Genomic DNA, 21528 nt, shown 5'->3' on the forward strand with positions numbered 1-21528 from the left:
AATACAATTAAACCTATTCGGAATATTATTAAATTTAAACTTGTAGATATCCTAAGAAATAAAATATTTTTTCATTAAAACCAATGATTATAAAGTAGAGGATCCCAAATCTATTGGAAATTCGTTTAACGTATTATAGTATAATAGTACAGAAATATTATTAACAACTTAAACATTCAAGATTTTGCAAAAGATACTGCAATAGGTAACTTAACAGATACATTTAAGAATTAGTATTAATATATGTAATTAGTCAATAACTGCAACAGTGCTTTTTCATTCAATCATAACATGAATAAAATTGAATGCACATTAAATTAAACACTATTGCAAACACGTAGATAAAATAGTTAAAATTAACTGAAGGTGTGAGAATGAAATAATCCAAAGCCATACTTTTAACAAAAAATCTTTTGTGCGAGTGCATTTCTTACACATATGGGAAAGCTATTAATAAAATATTGTAATAATTACTCAACAAATGACTTAGCCTAAGGACTCTAAACCTTTGTAAAAGTTTGTCTATTATTACATATATTTTTTAATTTCATTTTAATTGTTAGTTTTTAATATGTATGCATTTACCTTGTATATGTGTATAAGTGCATTCATTAGATTAACGTTTATAATATTATAACTTGTAATTTTGTATTGTTTGCGATCATTAACACTTAATCTCAGGACTTTGTAAATCTCTATTTCAACGTTACTTAGCTATTTCAACGTTATTTAGACAAAAAAAAAATCGTTGTGTAGACTAAGAATCGAACTCGCACTCTTCTACACAACACGCAGAAGTCTTACCGTCTGAGCTATTGAAACGACATGAAAGCGTTCCTTTCTGTGAGGAGTGTCGATCTAGTCATGAAGGTCCATTGTCGATTTAACTACACGATTTATGTATATATTTATCCTTTATTTACGTAATATTATCATATTTTTTGCAGTTTTTGAAGTGAATTTCGGAACGATGCTAGTAACAAACCAAATAGCCTGAATTTAAGTAACTCAATATTCGTTATCTTGTGTATCGGTGCTCTGGTCTCCGATCATGCGCATTGTCTTACATCTGAGACTTAGGAATATTCAATCGTCTCATCCTTTTCCAGGGAAACTGTACAACAATGTGAACCTAAAACTTTTTGACAATTTCAGCATTAAATAAGTTATTAATTAATTGCTGTTATGAGATTAACTTTTTAATAAATTGTATTAATGTACACAGTATTAGTATTACGAAAAGCGATATTAATATGTGCTCTGAATTATTAAGACGATCCTTGGATAAAATTTGATGTCCCAAGTCGCAGAGTCGATTTCAAGTTTCTGTTGCTTATGTTTAGCCTTACAGAAGATTTCGTGATGTTCTTGTGTGAGAAGAATTTCTCACAAACATGCGTAGATCCAAATATTGTCATTAACCTGGTTTCAAAATCATTTATCTGTGGGTATTTATCTTTCCGCAACTTTCTGAATAAATCCTTTTCTCTAAGAGACGAATACTCATTCCTGATGTGCATATCATGTTCAAGTTCAATTACTTCCATTTGTAACTCGAGAGTAACTCAATATTTTCTACTGCAAACTGATTCCAGAATAAACTACCTACAGTAAATAACTTTTATTACATTTCAGAAATCTTGCAATTTTGTTTTTCTTGTAGTTTTTCAAGGATACTACTGAAATATCTGGAAAAGCCTTCAGAGATGCATAATGAAACAGTTTGTTGCGATTAATCTCTTCCTTCAACTGATGTGGCACACACGCCACAGTCCAATGTCCGGCAGTTAGCTAGTGTCTACGTTGCAGTGATGAGGGGGAGGTAATACGTCATGCTGTGACGTATTTGGCTATTGTAGCCAAGTTTGTTCGTCCCTGGCTTACATCACAGGGAATGAAAATTATACAGGTCCTAATAAAAAAATAAACCCTTCCCCAGCCGGGATTGAACTCAACCTCCTACACGAGACCAGAGTTCGATCCACTAGAACACAAAAGGCGTTACGAAGATCATCCGAGTGTCGGAGATTCAATTAACTCTCAATGATTGATTAATTATCGATTAGAAAGCCACATACTCATCTTCCTTTGAAACGACGAGTGAATCGCGCGTTAAAACTTTTATTTTGACCAGAACAAAGAGTCCGGTCATTTTTTCTTGGGACGACTAAACTTATCTTGCGAAGTCTCCGCACTGCCCTTGTATCGTGCTGACAACACGGTCAGGAAGGCTCACCTTATGAGTCTAGTGTTGGTCCAAAGAAGGACCAGAACATCTAAATCAGTGGTATTCAACCGGGGGCTACGCAAAGACTTCTTAGGAGATAATTATATAAAATTTAAAATGAGCATAAAGGCAACGTTTCATCAATGTCAGAGCTAATGAAAACCATTTCTGCCACAGTGAATTTTTATCGCCTTCTATAACTACCTCAATAAGCATTATGATGACTGAACGTGACGCAGCTTACCGTAAATACAGAGGGACCAGATCTGAGGACAATCTGAGTACAAACAATTACGTAACAAAGTTACCCAAGAAATGAGAAATTCGGAACTTCGACACATGCATGACATTACTGGACCATCTTCAAACCCATCAGCACTACGGCGAGACCTGAAAACAATGGGCATAGGAAGACAGAAGGACCAAGCAAACGACTTTTCTATTTCTCTGGTCGCTCTTAATGACCATTTTACCAAGATACACGCACAACAAATTGATCCCAAGAAGAAAGAACAGACAATGCGTGAACTACTGCAAGCGATCTGTCAAACGAGCGAGAAATTTTTCTTCACATATGTAACAGCCTTAAGATGTAAAGAAAGCTATAAAACGGATAAGTACAAAAGCTGAAGGAGTTGACTGCACAGCATTGTTCTACTGCGTAAAATCATAGACGTAATATTGCCAACTGTGACACACACCTTTAATGCCTCGCTTATAACCTCGACATATCCGACCTTATGGAAGAAAGCTTATGTACTTCCCTTTCCTAAAAATAATAATCCTTCAAACCTAAACTATTTTGGCCTATAAGCATCCTGCCCACCTTGTCAAAAGCATTGGAACGCATTGTTCACAAACAATTAACGGACTTCTTGAAGGAACACAATTTACTTGACGAGTACCAGACAGGCTTCACAACTGGACATAGCACAAATACAGCATTACTTAAAGTTACGGAGGACATACGGAAAGCCTTCGACAAACAAAAACTGATCATTTTGACACTTCTTGGGTTCAGCAAAGCCTTTGACTCAGTTGACATAAATCTGTACTATGCAAGCTCCGAGCCCTTTATTTACCAGAAAATTCAGTTTCATGGCCTACCTCGTACCTTCAAGTACGCCAACAATGTGGACGGGTCTGCGATCAATTTTTTTCTGGCGTACCGTGGGTGCAAGTGTACCACAGAGTTCAGTTGTTGGACCTCTACTTTTTACGATGAACATAAATGACATATCACAATCTATTAAACACTGTAGACATGTCCTATTTGCTGACGACTTACAAATATGTATCTCTGCTCCTACACCCGCACTAAATTACGCAATAAATGAAGTTAAAAATGACCTAAATCAATTATTTCATGGACGAAAAAATTTGGACTAAAATTGAACTCGGAGAAATCACAAGCAATTATAATGGGACATGAATGACTGTTAAGTAAATTAAACATAAGTGAATTATCTCCTGTTAAAATGAATGAAATTATTATCTCTTACAGTAATAGAGTAAAAAATCTGGGAATTTATATGGACAAAAACATAAGTTGGAATACTCAAATCACACACATGTAAAATAATTTTTATGCATATTCACACACTAAAAAGAATCCGAAATTTCCTTCCATTGGTTCTCAAGGAGAATTTAGTACAGTCGCTCTTGATGCCTCAATTTGATTACTGTGACACTCTCTACACTGACCTTAACATGAGACTGACAGACTACAGCGTGTTCATAATGCATGTGTTCGATTTATTTCCAACGTCCGTAGATCTGACCGTATCACACCTTCACTAAATATGCTGTCCTGGGTCCGTCTCAAAGAGCGAAAAACTTTTCACTCTCTCACGTTACTCTTCAATATTCTTTAGAAATATAACCCTAGCTACTTAGCTTCTCGTTTTCAACATTTGTCCTCATATCACGAAATAGATGCTCGCTCACAACACCATATCACACTCTCCATTCCTATACACCAGAGGTCTCCAAAAAGCGTATCGTCATTCGTGCTCTCGATGCTGCCCGCCGAACACAGTTTGCTGTAAGGCTAGAGGGGGAGAGACTCGTACCTCAGCAGATGGGAGCGGTCAGTGGGGGATTGCGGCAACGATCTGCTTATGTTTACAAATAATAACATCAAAAGGATAAGAAATATCATACGTTTGTATATTATTTTGACATATTATGAAGCTTATACTTTTGACTGGGAAATATTCATGAGCGAATGCAAACATGGAAAATAGAATAATTCATTTCGCATAAGCTGCACTTTCCAAACGTCTAGCATTGCCATAAACCAGTAAAACGATTGTACATGTCGATTATATTCTGATTGTGTCCTTGCAGATGACAATTCAAATTGTTGAAATTTTCCGAAATACCAACAAGGAATGTTAAATCAGTAACAAACAGTTCATCGTCCAGCTCCTGAATGTTCTTCCCTTGTAAATTAAAGGGAACAATTAGTTTCAATGAACAATGTAGATATACAATAAATCATATTCATAAAAATCTTACCTAATCTTCATATTCCTCTCTTAGGCCGAATTGCTCTAACAGCTTACGAAATTTGCGATATTTTAGGAAGGAACCATTAATTGTGTTGACCGATCGTACGACGACATCCATAATCTATTTCATATTTACAACTTTACTCCACAGTGCTTCCTAGTGAATTAAACAATGCAAATATGTTACATTTACATGCACTCTCTTATCATTCAACCATTTGTTTAGCCTGTCCACCAATCCTGTCCGTTTACCAGTCATGGCTGGAGCCCCATCTGTTGCTATTGACACAAGCCGTTGCAAATTCAACCTTTCTGTTCTATGGTGTCTTTCAGTACCTGAAAAGCATCTTCTCCAGTTGTATTTTCCTCCAGAGTAATTACATCTAGAAGATATTCAAAGTAAAATGTTCATTAATTCCTCGGATGAAATTGGCTAGGTGAGCTTCGTCATTTCTATCTGTGCTTTGGTCCAATGCAAGTGAGTAAGCTATAAACTAGTTAATTGTTGTTTCGACTTCAGACTCAATTACATTTGCAATCTTGCAAATTCTTCTCTGAACTGTGTTTGGAGACAATTTAATTTTCTTAAACTTAAACTTTGTTCTGGACACAGTATTTTAGTAACGTCCTGTATGCACGATTTTACAAATGCTTATTCTGTAAAGGGCTTCATTGATTTTTCAATATTCCAAGTTAGAACATAGCTCGCAAGAAGTTTTTTGTTTAAGACTGAGGATACGTGTGTGAATTGTGTTTGTATTTTCTTGTTTCAAATTTATCAAAATATTTGTATTTTACCTAAAATAAAACGAAAAACTGCGCAACTGAGTGTAAACGTATTGTAATGTACTGATTATTATGTATAACCAAGTTATACAGACGTCCCAAAATAAATTATTTTTACAGTCCAGCATACCTGTTATTTTATTGTATGATATTCTTTGTGAAGAGTCTAGTAGTGTCGTCGCATGTTCAATTTTAACACGCCCTTAAGAATTTTCGAACAAATTGAACATTTCATATTCTCCCCACTAACACTATATATATATATATATATATATATATATATATATATATATATATATATATCTTCCCTTTCATCCATGAATGTACTACGGTCATGATTAGAAGACATTGTGAAACGGTCGAACACTCCGACCAACACAATGATAATGGCAGCCCGCCACTGCTCTTCGTTTGCGCATAAACATTGAGAACAGTACAGGTGGGGATGGGTGAGGCGGAGCGGGATCACTACATACTGACTTCGGTTCCGTTCAGGGGCTTACTCGCGAGTACGCTTTTGGAGACGTCTGCTATACACAGAACATCCATCTACTCTTCATCTTTCACAGTCTCTGCAGCTTATCTCTTGAACTCTCTAACACAACATGTCAGAGACTGTCGGACATTATCTAGTTTCAAAAATAAACTAAAACTGAACTTTTTCAATTCAGATTTCTTCCAATTATAAGCCCTTTTCTCTGCGATAGTTTTGTAAAAAAATATTTCTTTTCCTTCCTATCCCCTTTTCTTTGTTCTCTTGATCACCAGGTGAATTTATTATCATACACTTTTAATTGTGGATTTTATTTAATTTTCGTATTTATTTCTTCTTTTTATTATTATTTTGTTACATTCCACTTGCTGTATTCTTCCTTACGTTTTCCCTATTAACTATTTGTACTAACCGAGTTGCTTTTATTATATTCCTACTACACTTATTTATTTTTTGTTGTTGTTAAATACAACATGAGCTGTACTCTCTGAATATCTGCAGGGTTATTTCGCTTCCACCCTCTAAAGTACTTGTATGAAAATCAATCTTACACTGAACCTTACTTGTTTCGTCTTCACTTGGAAATAACTTTCGCTTAATATTTGTGTTTAACAAAAATATCTACGTCTACTAGATCTGCACTGTGTCTACAGTCAACACCCTATCAACTTGATCAATTACAGAATCGATAAGTAGTTTCACTTCTATTTCAATATTCTTTGAGCCACTGGTAATGTGACTGACAGTTTGGTTTTCTCGAAAAAGTGATGACATTCCTCTATTAAAGCCTTCGTTCCAAATACGGTAAAGAATAAAGAATGATTCATCATTGTTTACAAAAGCACACTCCTCAATGTTTTGAAATTTCTATGTCATAGCATCTCCCAAAAAACTAACAATCTGATTGAATATCTTGTTTCTTAATATGCAAGTCAGTTATGTTTTTCCATCTAGGCACTTGGAGTAGTCTACTACATTTGAATTTCATGGAAATATCCCACAGGCTCTAAAACCATTTTTAATGTGTCCGGTTTCACATAAATCTTAAGAACCGTTTCCAGAACAGGGCAGAATTCATCTTTTGTAAGATCTTTTTCTGGATTGCATCTTCTCCATTCAAGGACACCTTTACGCCAACCTTTCTTAATCGGCCTGAAGGCGGCAACGTTTGCAGGCTGTAAGATTCTTGTTGTATTCGGATAGAGTGCAACAAGTATTATCCCAAGATCATTACATACGTAACCTGAAGTGTTTGATGACTCCTATGTCCATCAACAAACAGGGCTGGAAACTGAATGCCATTATTCAAGTTAGGATCAAGAACATTTCTAATAAATTCATAAAACAATTCGGCTTTCATCCAGCCTATACCCCGAGAGCTTGGAACTGATCTTATATCTTTCGCTAGCTTCTTGTATGGGAAGATTACCATTGGGGGGAACCGACCATAGCTCCTGCAGCAGAAAAGTGAACATTACTGTTATTGAAGTTTTGAAAACTTCCCTTTTCCATTTCGTAAATATTATTTTCTCCCTTGGGACCCAACACTTCTGAATTCACTGGTTTCAGTACAAAACAAGGTTCGTCTGCATTCAGTATTCTGGATGGATCGTCAAGGATATCAAACAACCCTTCATTTTTCAAGAATGCTTCTATCTTTTAAAACCAATTTCTAATATTACTTTCATTTACGAAACTACAGTGCGTTTGTAGCTCGGCCGGACAGTTCCGCGGCGGCCTTGGACTGAGAGAAGATTGGCGCGCCTGCCGCCAGAGTTACACGTAAACGACCGGCAAGTCATGGGTACGGAACACTAACTACTCTACTAACATTAGGCTTACCCGCATCACAACAGATGTTGAAAGTGATGACCTTCAACTCGAACACATTCCCTATATCTCCGAAAACAATTCCGGTTCACTCGCAAAAGTTCATGTTGACTGATTGCCTGTATTTCTTTCGTGATATTGTCCTTCAATTCTTGTAACGTGAGCGGATTTGATGCGTACACTTTATTTTTTAACGTTCCCCATAAATAAAAATCGCATGGAGATAGATCAGGGGAACGAGGTGGCCACAATCCTCGACTAATTATTCTGTCACCAAACACATTTTGCAATTCATGCATAGAATTCTCAGTGGTGTGCGCTGTAGCTGAATCCTGCTGAAACCAGCCACTCAATCGTTCATTTCTTGTTAGTTGCGGAAAAAATTATTTAAAATTGAAATTACATAAACGTGTGAATCAACTTTGTGTCGAAAAATATGGGACCAATAATTCTACTCGCACTCACTGCACACCAAACCCCAACCTTTGCAGCGTGGTAAGGAACTTCATGAATAATATGGGGATTTTCGGTAGCCCAGTATCTATTGTTCTGAGTAGAAACGTGACCGTGAAGATGAAACCACGCTTCATCAGTGAATAACGTTAAAAGTTGGTCCACGTCGCCATTATGAACGGACTGCACAAACCAATTGCAATAATTAACCCTACTTACAGGATCTTGTGGTTGTAAAGCATGAACTACAGTTACCCTGTACGGCTTAAGTTTCAGAAGTTTCGTTGCCACAAAAGCTGACGTCTTGGAAATGTTAACATCTTGTGCTAAACGTCGCAGTGATTTGCGGGGTGAGTGCTCTAACCGGGCCCCTACTTCATCAACCTTCTCTTCTGTCAGTACACGGCGTTGTTGAACATGTTCTTGTTCAAAAAGATCCTGTACGTCTCACTTTATTGACAAGGTCATGAATAGTTGACATGCTAGGAATTCGAACATCTGCAAACCGATGTTCAAATTCTCTTCGACACCTTTTTGCAGAAGAGTATTTCACATACGCATCACAGAGAAAAATACGTTGTTCTAAAGTCTACTCAACCATTATTAATATACACTTTATTACCACGAGACAACACAATTTTACTCACAACACGCGCACAGACGTCTTTCCCTCACGACAGATCCAACTCGACTGACTGGCGCGTCAGCAGTAGCTACAGCGCTACTCTGGCGGCAGGCGCGCCAATCTTCACCCAGTCCAAGGCCGTCGCGGAAAGGTCCGGCCGAGCTACGGACGCACTGTACTAGCAGAAGTCACTGCTTCACTATACTTGTTTTTTTGGAAGATGGGACATGACATGAGAGTTGCGATCGGAAAAACAACTGAATGTCACATAGCGTGGTAGGCCTGTTGCTATGGTAACAACGGTTGAGTTGCCAAACTTACGTTCCCACTTGGCGAGTGCTTAATAGCTCTCTTGGTGACATTTATTGTGCACACAATATTAGCATTGGTGCGTTTCGTGTTTGATTCTCTGTCGATTTTTTGTATTGTTTTCTTACCTACGCGTCAATTGTCAATGAATGTTTTAACGTCAGCTATCTTAACGCCAATTGTTAGGTTCCATCAGCTGGCAGCATGGTAGTCCATATTGGCAACACAGCACTGTAGTTCCAAGCACGGCCGCTTAACTGTCATGTCCCAACTTAAAAAAAAAAAAAAAAAAAAAACAAGTATAGTTCTGACTGAGAGCTCAGGGTGTCTTCTTAGGAATGCTCGATACCAATCAATTCCCGGGGTGTTATCTTTGGAGGGATTCGGCCTATCATTAGGCCTATAGGCAAGGAAATCTTTACCGCTTAATATAAGGTCATCTTAACGTCGTGGGAAGCCTTTTCTGCTGGAATTCATGACCTAAGTGACAAGTATTTTTCCCTCATCTGTTGTTAAAATGAGAGAAGGTCCGTGTTACGCTTTTTTAAACGTTCACTCCGACGAAATTGAATTGTAAACCGCGGAACGCCATACTTCTTTGCAGCAGCATTTCTTGGCATCCCTCTTTTAACATCTTCCACTGCACCTTCCAGAATTTCGCAGGTGTACCGCGTTATGCCAGAACATGATTTCTTTCTAGGTCCCATTCCGCAGTAATCCTGCAATGAAAGGACCAGCTAAACCAGGGGTCGTCAGCACAGAGCACGCTGGGGCTAGCCTCTCTTACCCGCGGAAAACGCTGTGCACTATAGTGCTCTCGTAGGTGCTAGCGGGTATGCTCTCTATCTCTCCCTGTTGCATGACGGTGCACAAGGTACGGCACCGCGTACCCATTGCACATTTCAGCGAGTGCTGACGACCACTGAGCTAAACAATATGGCGTGCCAACAAGCCGATATCTTGCATGCCAATGTGCAATACTTGGCATACAAAACAGATTACTGGCAGTCCTGACAACAACTGTATAGAATTAAATTATACTCGGCTTTAATGTATACAAATTTTGCTTTCGACACGCTAAATCTAACACAGTTCATACTTTTTATATTCATGTTGTTATAGTTGTTGGCAGCCTCTGCCAATAACTGAAAAAAAAAAAAACATTTTTTATGTTACAGTTATCGGCACTCTAATATTTTCGTCCAGATTAAGTAGGTTTGCGTTTCCCTGTTGTGTATCCATTGTAGAACTAGCAAATTAAATTGAAATTATAGCAATTAAAACAAATACAGTGATCACTTTATTGAAAATGCTGCATCTTGTGTTATTCCAATAAGCTTATTTCATAATAATTAAGTAAATCTCGGTAAGAAAATAAAATAATTACACAATACAAATTATAATTGTGCATTTCGAACTGACGGTTGAAGGTCAAGCAATGGACTGCGTTTGCCACGTGTGCTTACCCCAAACCTAGACCATTCTCCTCAACTAAAGTCAGCTGCGACAGCAGAAATTACCAGTGCTTCAGTTTACAGTTTTCAGTTCAGTGACTCGTGCGTGGTTTGTACTTTTGTACGTGACCTTGAGCCGCCAGTTCGAAATGCACAATTATAGTAAGGTTGTTCTTCTTATAGATTCCTTGAATTGTAAATTCATATCAGGTACCGGTACCAGCTCTCTTTCCGACCTCAATGAAACATTTGGTAGCTTTCCAGTTCCAGATAACATCCGGTAAACAAGGGAAAACAAACTGCTCTAAGGAACCCTTCGATTGGGAAAACGTCGTCTGTATTCCTCAACAGCATCCAAAGCAATGTCGTCACAAAATCCATACACAAGAACAGATCTGCTTATTCATTATGCGAATACACGAATTAAATATCAAGTGAACGTATATTCCGTTGTGTGTGTGTGTCGCGCTGGCTTTGCTTTGCTGTGCTGGCGTTGTGGAGCTCAGATGCTGCCTTGCGCAAAAGATCTGGCGCGACACGTCAAGTACAGTACAAGAAACCGCAAGACGCTCCAGTATTTCTCCGCCTAATTTCTTCTCAACTGTTAGACTTCGGGCATAAGTAGTCTATATCAGGTTAAATCGATGTAGGTTAACCCAAACTACATTATCCTGAACTATTTTACATTCCTCCTGTTTTAATATATACATCTTCAGCTTTCTATTAAACGCTCTCTGTGTCGACTTCCTGCACATTTTTCGCATGACAAATTTTAATTCCTTTTTTCAGTACTGATCAATGAATGGCTTATATTCTCCCATTCAGAGAATGTGGCATATGAACAGACATTTGTTTTTCGTGGCACAACCCAGAGAGGACTAAAGCCGAAAAGCAAATTGCCAGCCTCATATCCACATTTCTCAGCAGAGATCAAAGATCATGTATATTACGTGTAGTTAGCATGGTAATCCCCACAACTATTAAGCTGGCTATCGAAATCGGATTTCGCTAGCCAATCTACCTCTCCAAATGCATCACGATGCTGCGTAGGCACCATTCACATAATTACACTGACGAAATTTCATGAGGACTCGAACTAGTGCCTATTACGTATCGCTAGTCTAATAGTGCGTGGATAATATTAAAAATGGATTTGAGGGAGATGGGATATGATGATAGAGACTGGATTAATCTTGCACAGGATAGCGATCGATGGCGGGCTTCTGTGAGGGTGACAATGAACCTCCAGGTTCCTTAAAAGCCATTTGTAAGTAAGTCTAATAGCCTACATGACGCCTACAACGCGCACGTACGAGAGAGATATGCGGAGGCTTACTGAAAACACTAATTTAAACGAAAACATGTAATCTTACATTATTTTTATACGCTAAATTCGAATATATCGCCAAAAAATATCTATCGGGCTGTTTTTTTTTTTAGTTACAAGCTATATGTCAATGAAAACAAACATAAAAACAGACTTTTTGTGCATGTTAATTAGTCTCAAAAACAGTCATTGATCGCTGAAACAATAATTCTGTCTTTCCGTAAGGACATGACATATTGTTCTATGAATAAGTGCCGAAGTCAAAATCCCCTGATGAATATAGGCTAGGTTCACCAGGGGGGAGAGAGTAATGGTAGCCTATCTGAGCGCCGTAGCTCAATATCCTATCTTTTCAGTCAGGCAGTTATAAAGAAAGTGTGACTGAGTTACCAAGTGCGAGTTTTATCTAATAAAGTACTTTATTGTGGTGTTACGTCTTTGAATAAATTTTTAATTAATTTAAACACGGATAAAAATAAAAATGATAGTGATAGAGGTTCACAGTAGATATCACGTCAAGTTCTGATGTTCGCAGGTGTGTAAACTATCCGAATAATTTTGTTATATTTTTTTTCTGGAAAATTCACTCCGAAATCACAAAAGAAGAACATTACACCCACTATTACAAAAGTTTACAAACTCTACTTTGGCTGTCCGCTAGGTGATCACGATAGGCTTTGGGTCCCGTCCCCAAGATATTTATGTTGTTTATTTTTGCTTTGTCATTTTATTCCAGTGGCAGTAGGGAATGGAAAAAGCTATGGCTTTTTCAGTTCCGATGATTTGGCGAGACCCTAAACATCATGTGACCGATTCCTACTTTGGCTTGACAAAAATTTCAAGATTTAGAGCAAAGAAAGAAAAACATTTAATTGTTTAACCCAAAGTGGCTCAGTGTCTATTTAAGCCAGACATATTCACGTAAACCACACGAAATCTTTCATTTGGCATTAAAATCAGCGCGCTAGAAGATCGTAGTCGCGAGATATACCGCCTGGAAATTTTAGTCCACGTCCAAAATAATCGCCGGCCGCGCCTCGCCAACTTAAGATCATGCTTGCATCGTAATTGTATGTCTGATCGAACGAGACCACATTTATTTCAATCGTGTTATTAGTCACGAAGTTACAGTGTCGGAACTGATCACACTTCAAACGTTTCATCGCAGTTTCCGTCCTGGTACCCAATGTGTCGGTCTGATTTTAAAGATGTATTCACATCAAATCGCTACCAATGACGTTGGGACCCAGCTATGATGGGGAACTAGTGAAACCACTGCTGGTTTCTATAAAGGGAAACGACCGATTCGAACTAAAACGAAAATCAACAAAAATATACTTCTGATTCAAAGTACAAGCTCTTACAATTTATTTCAAAATCTTTATATGCCCTATAAGGAACGAAGACCGGACACCAAAACATTGTCTAGAGGCGGCTGTAGGTTTAAGGAACACTGGCTATAGGATGACGTTAGTTGTTTACTTCACTGATGTACCTTCAGGTTGTATGCAAAATGAAAGACGTCTTGTGAAAGGAGCTCTGGTCATTCGAAGTTTAATGGCTGCGGGTTTTGTATTGTATACTGCATTATAATAGGTTGTTTCGACACAGCATGACTATTTTCTGTTTAAAATGTAAACATTACCTCTGATTCAGGTTCTGGGTGATATGTATAACTATTATCACACAGTACATCTCACTTGACAATATGTGTCAGAGGAAAAATAATTGTTTGTATGCATCTGAAGTCTGATTAGTGGAATATGTAGCTAATCTGCGATGTATACATTGGAGGGGGAAAAAACTGGCCACCCTACCCCATTATCTCCTGGCCTAGTTGCTTTATGAGTGATGCCTTATTGGTGTTACTTAAGAGGTTCAAACCTGTCTTCGGACAGTTGACTAAACAACAATGTAAACATTTCGTAAGAAGTTCGGTTGTGATCTAGCGAAGGTACTGTGAAGATGTATTAAAATTCCGCCAATAAAATCTGCAACTTTGCCTGTGCTTGTAAAAGACTTCAGAGGTGACTATTTTTCAGTCAAAGACGAAAATATATATGGTATAAAATGTGTAAGTTAGACATAAAAGTTAATAAGCGTCATAACTTACAAAAACAATGTGACTCTAAAAGACACATCGAACATCTAAATTTGTTTAGTGATTCCACTTTGGGTCACTCCACTTTCTATTATGACGTATGTCTGATGCTGTTATGTGCGAATATTCAATTCTATAATCTTGAGAACCCACATTTTATACAGTTCAATGAAAAGTATAAGTCTAGAAAACTGCAGACTCAAACAACCATGCGTACATAATACTGTATTTATCCTCGTGTTATGAAACAACTTCAAATTCTATACGATCAGCTGTTGGTAACAATAAAAGGCTTACAGAAAAACTGAAGGGTGTTCTTGAAAAACATCCTGCATATTCAAAACTTTGTGAAGTGGGATATGAACTAAATGGTGAAGAGGCACAAGATTATAATAAATAAAAACAATTTCAAATTTGCATCAATAACATCGTGTGATGTCGCAAGAACATTTTCTTGTTTGAATGACAATCGAAACAGGATTATATTTGATAGTTTACGAATGTACACAGTTGTACATTGCAAACTGTACACTAAAAGTGCATACTTTTTTGTTTAAAATATACCTATTACCATTTTCTACAACAAAAAAAAAAAGAGAATGATGTAAATCGCTTTCGTAAATTTGTTTTAGTCACCTGATTATATCGAGCAATGTTTAGATTCAAACATAGCAGTGCTCTGTACAAGTCTCTGTGCTACCCTGAGTAAACAACACGACTTGTACAGGGACATCATTTTATTTTTACATCAATTTTTATTGCATCTGAGTTTTTGAATGTACTTCATTCCCACCCCCTCTGCTAGTAAATTTCCATTCGTCCTCCACACAGAACTAAGGCCGCGTATGCAGTCGAAGTCGCCTTACGGTCATAATAAACAGTACTGAGTTACAGAGTACAGTACGTTCCAGAAATATGTTCGCGCTTTCCAGTGACGAAAGAGCTTTCAACATTGAATATATTTTCACACAGGTACTGTCGTCCGTTTGTCTACGTCGCATCCCGGTTTCCCCCCCCCACCCGGTTCTGCTCGCCCGTCTGTAAAGGCTAGTGGCTGGGCTGTCTTAGCTCTTTTCTGAAATCATTAATTTATGTTAGGAATTGGACATCTACGTAATATTGCACAACTGCTTACAATAACTTTAATAAAAGGGCCTCGTTAAGTAATTAACTGTCACGTGATTTCTCACCTTTCTACGACCCTGCCACAAAACCACTTGGACGGATAGCATGTCTGAGTAATTTTATCTTTTCGGATCGGACAGAAGTGAAGATTAAATTTACAGTACGTAAGGTACTCTTTTATAGAGTAGGTACAGAATTATTTTAATATGAGTTACTAGTTACGAAGAACGAAACTGGTAATTGGGATTAGGTACAATAGTCTATAGTGCGATAATATGCACATTAGAACTGAAGCCTGTATCGAAATGAACGGCCACCACTTTCAAAAATGTGTTTAAATATCCATATTATGATTATTTTTCAATTTAACTTCATTATTTAAATTGTGCGCTAATGTGCTATAAACAGTATAATATACACTCCATAATGAATACGACCCAATGGATAGCTCAGTTCGTGGGTAAAAACACTTAATTGTTAATACAGTACTGCATTTTGATTAGGCCTAAACAAAAACCTAATGAAAATTATCAAACTCAAAATCGCGATATTTTCTAGTTTACGTAAATTGATGAACTAATTTTCTTCCTTCTTATACCTAGTAAAGTGATTTGTTTGTATTTTACGCCAGTATCCTCGAACTCCAGTCGTGGAAGATGGTAGCAAACGGTGTTTCCGGTTCTCAATCGTTAATCCAAAGGTATAGCCAGGTTAATATTAGAAATGTTAGTAAATTGCTAATGTTTTTGTTATATTCTTTGTGCTGAACTATAATTGGCCACTGGCTGTTGTACAGCACATTAAATATAAGTAAATAAATAAATAAAAATAAAATGATGTTCCTGTATAATACGCGACTTAGTTAACTTCATAGATTCGGTGTCCTAACTTCCATCCCTACTTATAAGTTAGAAGCATATTTAATTTGTTGTTTTGATTAATATATGCGATAAGAGTTAAGTTTTAGAAATAATAATTGCATATCGGCATGTGTTCTTAAATATACGCAAATTAATACACATTAGAGGGACATACCAATAACTTTGAAATAATTTATTTTATTTTATCTGGCAGAGTTAAGGCCTTGGGGCCTTCTCTTCCACTCAACTAGGTCCACAATTAATACAAATACATAAGTAGTAATAATAATAATAATATTCATAATAATAATAATTAAATGCAGCCCGACAGAGCAATTTGAATGCTATTTCCTAATTCAGGAACCCAAATTATCCCTTAATCACGCATTTTCATCGAGGTTATCGAAATTAAAATTAAAATTGATTGACTAGTGTAAATATATAGTAATAATTTACAACACATTTGTATCTTGCTAATAAAAGTAGCAATAAAAAATTAAATCCATACCAGAGGCAGAGAAAATACTATTCGATTGCGTATCATGTCACATCACATTATGTGACAAGGAAACTACATGGTATATTATAATTTCCCCTATTCCAAAATAATTGTACTTCTTATTACGTCATTAAAAAATCATTTAGTTGCATTTATTCCGCCGTCCTTCATGAAAAATGGAGTCAAATTTTGAAGCTGCATGGATACCATTTCCAGGGTTAGCATGGTATGTTCGTCATGAAAATTGTGTTGTCTTCATGTCTGCCTTACACCGCGGAAATCTCACAGTGTGTTTGTCAAAATGTTTGGATGAAAGACCGTGATGTAGCGGTGAAGGCCGTTACTAACGAGGAATAAATCAATTTTACTCATTCTTCATATTATTTATTTCATGATACTTTCAATACAAGCGAATTTGAGGCCTAGGTACAATCATAACAGATGATGTGGAAGAACGATGTCATGTCCTATATCCTGGAACTTACTTTGAGAGAAGTAAACAAATCAGAGAGAGAGAGAGAGACTGATATATTCAATCACAAAGGCCGATCTCATGGTTCAAATCGCGCACCTCCAGAACACGAAGACTTACGTAGCTAGATTACATAGAGTACGTCGAATTTTTTTAATTTCTGTGCATAGAATAGAAACAAAACCATTTAAATATCGCTTCCATTTCTTACGACAAATAATGTTATCATTACATGGTGGTTCTGTCTATGCTTTTCTTCCCCTTAGAAAGTGTTGACATCCTGAGCGTATTGCTACACAACAGCAGAATCAAAATTTGGAGAAGTGACAATATATGGGATACTGATATGTTAGCGTCATTTTAAGACTAACTACTTTTAAATCGAGAAGTAATACTCTTAAACAATGCGAGTGAAACTGTGTTTTAATTTGGAAGAATAATTTCTTCTTGAATAATAATGAAATGTTAATCACCAGAAATTATTCCTCTTATATATTGTGTTACTTACGAGAGCTACCCGGTAATTTAAGTAATTCTTATAGTTGAAAAGATAACCTCCTTACACTGAGGTTTTTTGCTGTAATTAGGAAATTATGGCACTGATTATTGATAATTCAGTGTGTATCACAAGGATCCAAAAATAAACACGTTTTCATTTAATTTATAACCACCACCAACACAACAATCACAAATATTTTAATAACATCACAATAATTAAGTTCTAATGAATTTAGGCCGTGTCTCAAAGCTACATTTTCAGCTGAAGTGAACTAGATTGTTAACTAAACAGCCGAATGTGACGTCAAAAGTTACGATCCAAAGCTACATAATGCATAGCAATCAAGCCCGTAGTAGCTAGTAAACGAAAATGCTTGCTTGAATGTTGACTTGTACACTAAACAAATATGGATACCTCATTAGCAAATGGAATTCTGACATCTGATGAAGCTTTGAAAATAAAATATAAGTGTAATGCACAATAACACGTTAACTTTGAACATTGATATTGTTAGTACTTTTTTTACATTGTTTAAATATTGTTATAGCCTATGTCAGGGTCTTGTCTTTTACGTATTTCGATTTTTGATAGCAAAACTCAATTTTCATATGTATCTTTTCAACATACTGCATTTCTACATCTTTCTACGTTTTTTTTTTTTTTCTAGGGTCTGAGGAAATTACTATTCAGTTCATAAACCTGGAAATCAAGTTTCATGAACTGCTCACTGGGAAACTGTTCATAATCGCAAAACTAAAATTTCCAAACAATAACAGCTGATAATTCGTGATGAAACTGCATTAGGACACTGTCTTCTTAATTTAGTGCTATATCGCAATCTCATGGTTTTTAGAAAAATAGTCAATCAAGAAAGCCATTATTCCAGCATACATGTCCAAAGCTCGCTAGTGTGTAGTTTACAAGTCAGTTAGTTGCTAGTCACTAGCATTTAGTATAAACTTGAGCTTTGGGACACGGTCTTAGACTAGGCTAAACTCAAACTTACAACTCGTGGACTACATATCGCAATCCCAGTAAAATACTGTCGTATGTCGAAAATCACATGTTACATCCGTAAATTTACAACGCTGATTTACTAGTTGGAAGTATGAAATTATAATAAGGAAATAGTAAATTATCAAAGATTTTTGTACCTACTTATTAAAATATTTTTACAGCAGTATTTTACAGGAAGTAAGGAATAACAATTTTCCAGTTACGACACTATTTTACTGGGAGTGCGATATCATAAAATGTACCTATCTATTTCAGTGTGTAATACGTGTAGCAGAAAAATCCATATATCTCTTTCCATTATATATTTCACTAAATTAATTGTTGGGGATGTATAATTTCAGTAGAGCTATAGCTAACAACTAAAATCAGTTGTATCACGGTTGATAACTGGACCAAACAAATAATTCCAGCATAGTTCAGCTGTGATACATACTCGAACTAGGAAGACTATTATTCGAGTCAGTAGTACAGTTTTTACAAGTAAATTTGGTATGGCATATACTAAAGCACTCCGCATTTTGCTCTATCTGTAATAGGAATTTATATTTGCTTTATGTTAATATCTCTTTATAATCTTTCTTCACGTTATAAAGTTTCATGATAAAGTTATTTGTATGGAAATTCTCACCTATCATTAAAACTCTACAAAGGATAAATAACTGATTAGAAGCAACAGTAACATTTGTGTAATATATATGTGACGTTCAAAACAACAAGATATCAAACATTTTCTTTCGAAAGAAAATTTCACTTCGTACGGTGTATTCTGCATTTGCTTTAAACATAGCATTGTACTATAAAAATAACAACAGAGAAATATACGGCACTGGTAAGTGCAGATAGTTCATTACAAGGTACAATATATTAATATATAGGATAGTAATATATATTAAAATAAATAATTTGGATAGTCATGACCAATGTGTCTAACTACAATAATGTAATAATTTCTGTATTTTTTTTCACATCTCATGTATTTAAACGTACATCTCTAATGGTCCCATTGCACAGTTTATTTTCACCTGAGGGTTGTGGGCAAAATTCACATACAGATATCTATTTTTTCCAAGCAGTTCAAATAAAATTACTTAAGAAATTGAAAATGTATCCTATACTGTCTCTACAAATGTGTACGCATTCAGTAAGTTAATACAAAATGTTACTGTATGTGTGAGTTTTGGGGGGGGGGGAGATATAATATAACAGACAGGAATATAGTTTGTAAATGTAAATACAAAACAGTAATGTCATACTATTATAACTCTTATGGCAAAATATGTCCAAATTTTTACAGTTCTATTGAAGAGAATGTTTCATTCTTCACTTTTAGAAGTGAGATACCTAACGAAAGCAATTACTTCTGTTTTACAATAAAGTAGAAAAAAATCTTGTCATTGCGAATGGGCATTAAACGTCCCATAAATCAAGCATTCCTAAAAGAAAGAACCTACAATGAAAGTTTTTCCTAAATTGTTACACCTATTCGTTTCATTTTAAAACTTCATATGGACACAAACTACGTGTATACAGTAACTGAGTAGTTCGAAACTAAATTTTCATATAGGGTATATATTTACAAAAAAAAAAAATTCCAAAGCATGGAAAATCTAAATGTGTTGTTACTCAAATAATAATAATTTCAGATACTACACATATCCTAGCCAACATTAAGAAACGCATATGTGCATGCGGTGTAATGTAAATGTACGATACTTATTTCACTTATCCATTATGGGAACCAGTAATATCGATAATGTTTACAAAAGTTCTAATATTAAGTTTTCATGTCGGAAACAGACTACAAAATTACAGCAACTGCTGTTATTCTCTATTAAAAGAAAGTATTCTGATAGGCCCCTAAATAAATGTCAAGTAGTTGTTTAGTATCCGGTATTTAAAAAAAAATAGGAAAACAGTCACAAAAACGTGCATGGAATATTCGATTCTGAGTTATAGTTAATGTTATTACATGATTTCACTTATAGTAGGTGAATGAAATTCTTGAAATTATACATCTGTCTTATCCATGAATTCATTAGGTAAGCGCTCTTATGAAGACAGAAATATTTCATAAAAAAGAAACATATATTAGTAAGATATTTCACACTTACATAAACCAAATTATTCTTCTTTAAACTTGAAGGAACTTTAGTTCACTTCCCAAAAACCACATATCCCATCACACACAAGCACGAACAGCACCAATCCTTGGCACACTGACTATTTCCAAGAAATCAAGTTCGGGATAATACAGTCAACGTCACACGGTCAAGATGTACAGTTTCCGCTGTGTGAAGAATTCAGAGTGAATGAAAGTGTAAAATATCACAGAACATTCACAACACATTTGTTATTACGACTATCTCTTAACAAAAAGAAAACATCGCGTCAAAAACGGAACACATAAAAAAACAAACCCATACCCCATCGCTTCATAAGTAGTTCACAATTTATTACCCACCAGGTGGCATCACTGCACATGAAACAAAACCATACCTCATTGCGACAAATAAATTCGCGGTAAACTCAATATGCTTTAAGCTTCAGTGAGGCAAATTCCTTATGTTCATGTATATATAAAATAAATAAAAATCAACACATATGCTACAAATGATCCCATAAATATCTTCCAGAGCTGGCTTTGTTGACTGACGAAATAAAGTGGTGTTTCTCAACAACATAGGTTTTCTTATTTTTCCCAATTTCAGAATCGGATGTTATCCCGGTTCGAAACCAAGGTAATTAAAATGCTGAGCCCATCTTTTCTTTGGCCGTTAACTTTCCATGTTCCTGTGCTTGCCATGATAAACGATCGGGTAACATCATGTGGATATGATTATTTGATAGGCCTAATATCATTGCTTCTGATATGCACCAACATAGTTTAAACAATGAATCCCTAGGGAATCAACTCCCTCGTGGGAAGGTTCGTAATATA

General features: G+C 36.1%; 1 protein-coding gene across 6 annotated transcripts in view; it reads right to left on the reverse strand.

The window, feature by feature from the left end:
- The window catches only part of dome (cytokine receptor domeless), an 888032-nt gene extending 867006 nt beyond the window's left edge, over window positions 1-21026 (reverse strand). For 5 of the 6 annotated variants that reach the window (XM_069837294.1, XM_069837295.1, XM_069837297.1 and 2 more), the window contains exon 1: window positions 20702-21026. The gene's annotated coding sequence lies outside the window, so the exon portion shown is untranslated. The remainder of the gene's footprint in view (window positions 1-20701) is intronic. The other variant, XM_069837302.1, reaches the window with a different exon arrangement.
- Between the last annotated feature and the right edge of the window lie 502 nt (window positions 21027-21528).

This window comes from Periplaneta americana, chromosome 10 (genome assembly GCF_040183065.1).
Source record: "Periplaneta americana isolate PAMFEO1 chromosome 10, P.americana_PAMFEO1_priV1, whole genome shotgun sequence".
In the NCBI taxonomy this organism is placed as follows: domain Eukaryota; kingdom Metazoa; phylum Arthropoda; class Insecta; order Blattodea; family Blattidae; genus Periplaneta; species Periplaneta americana.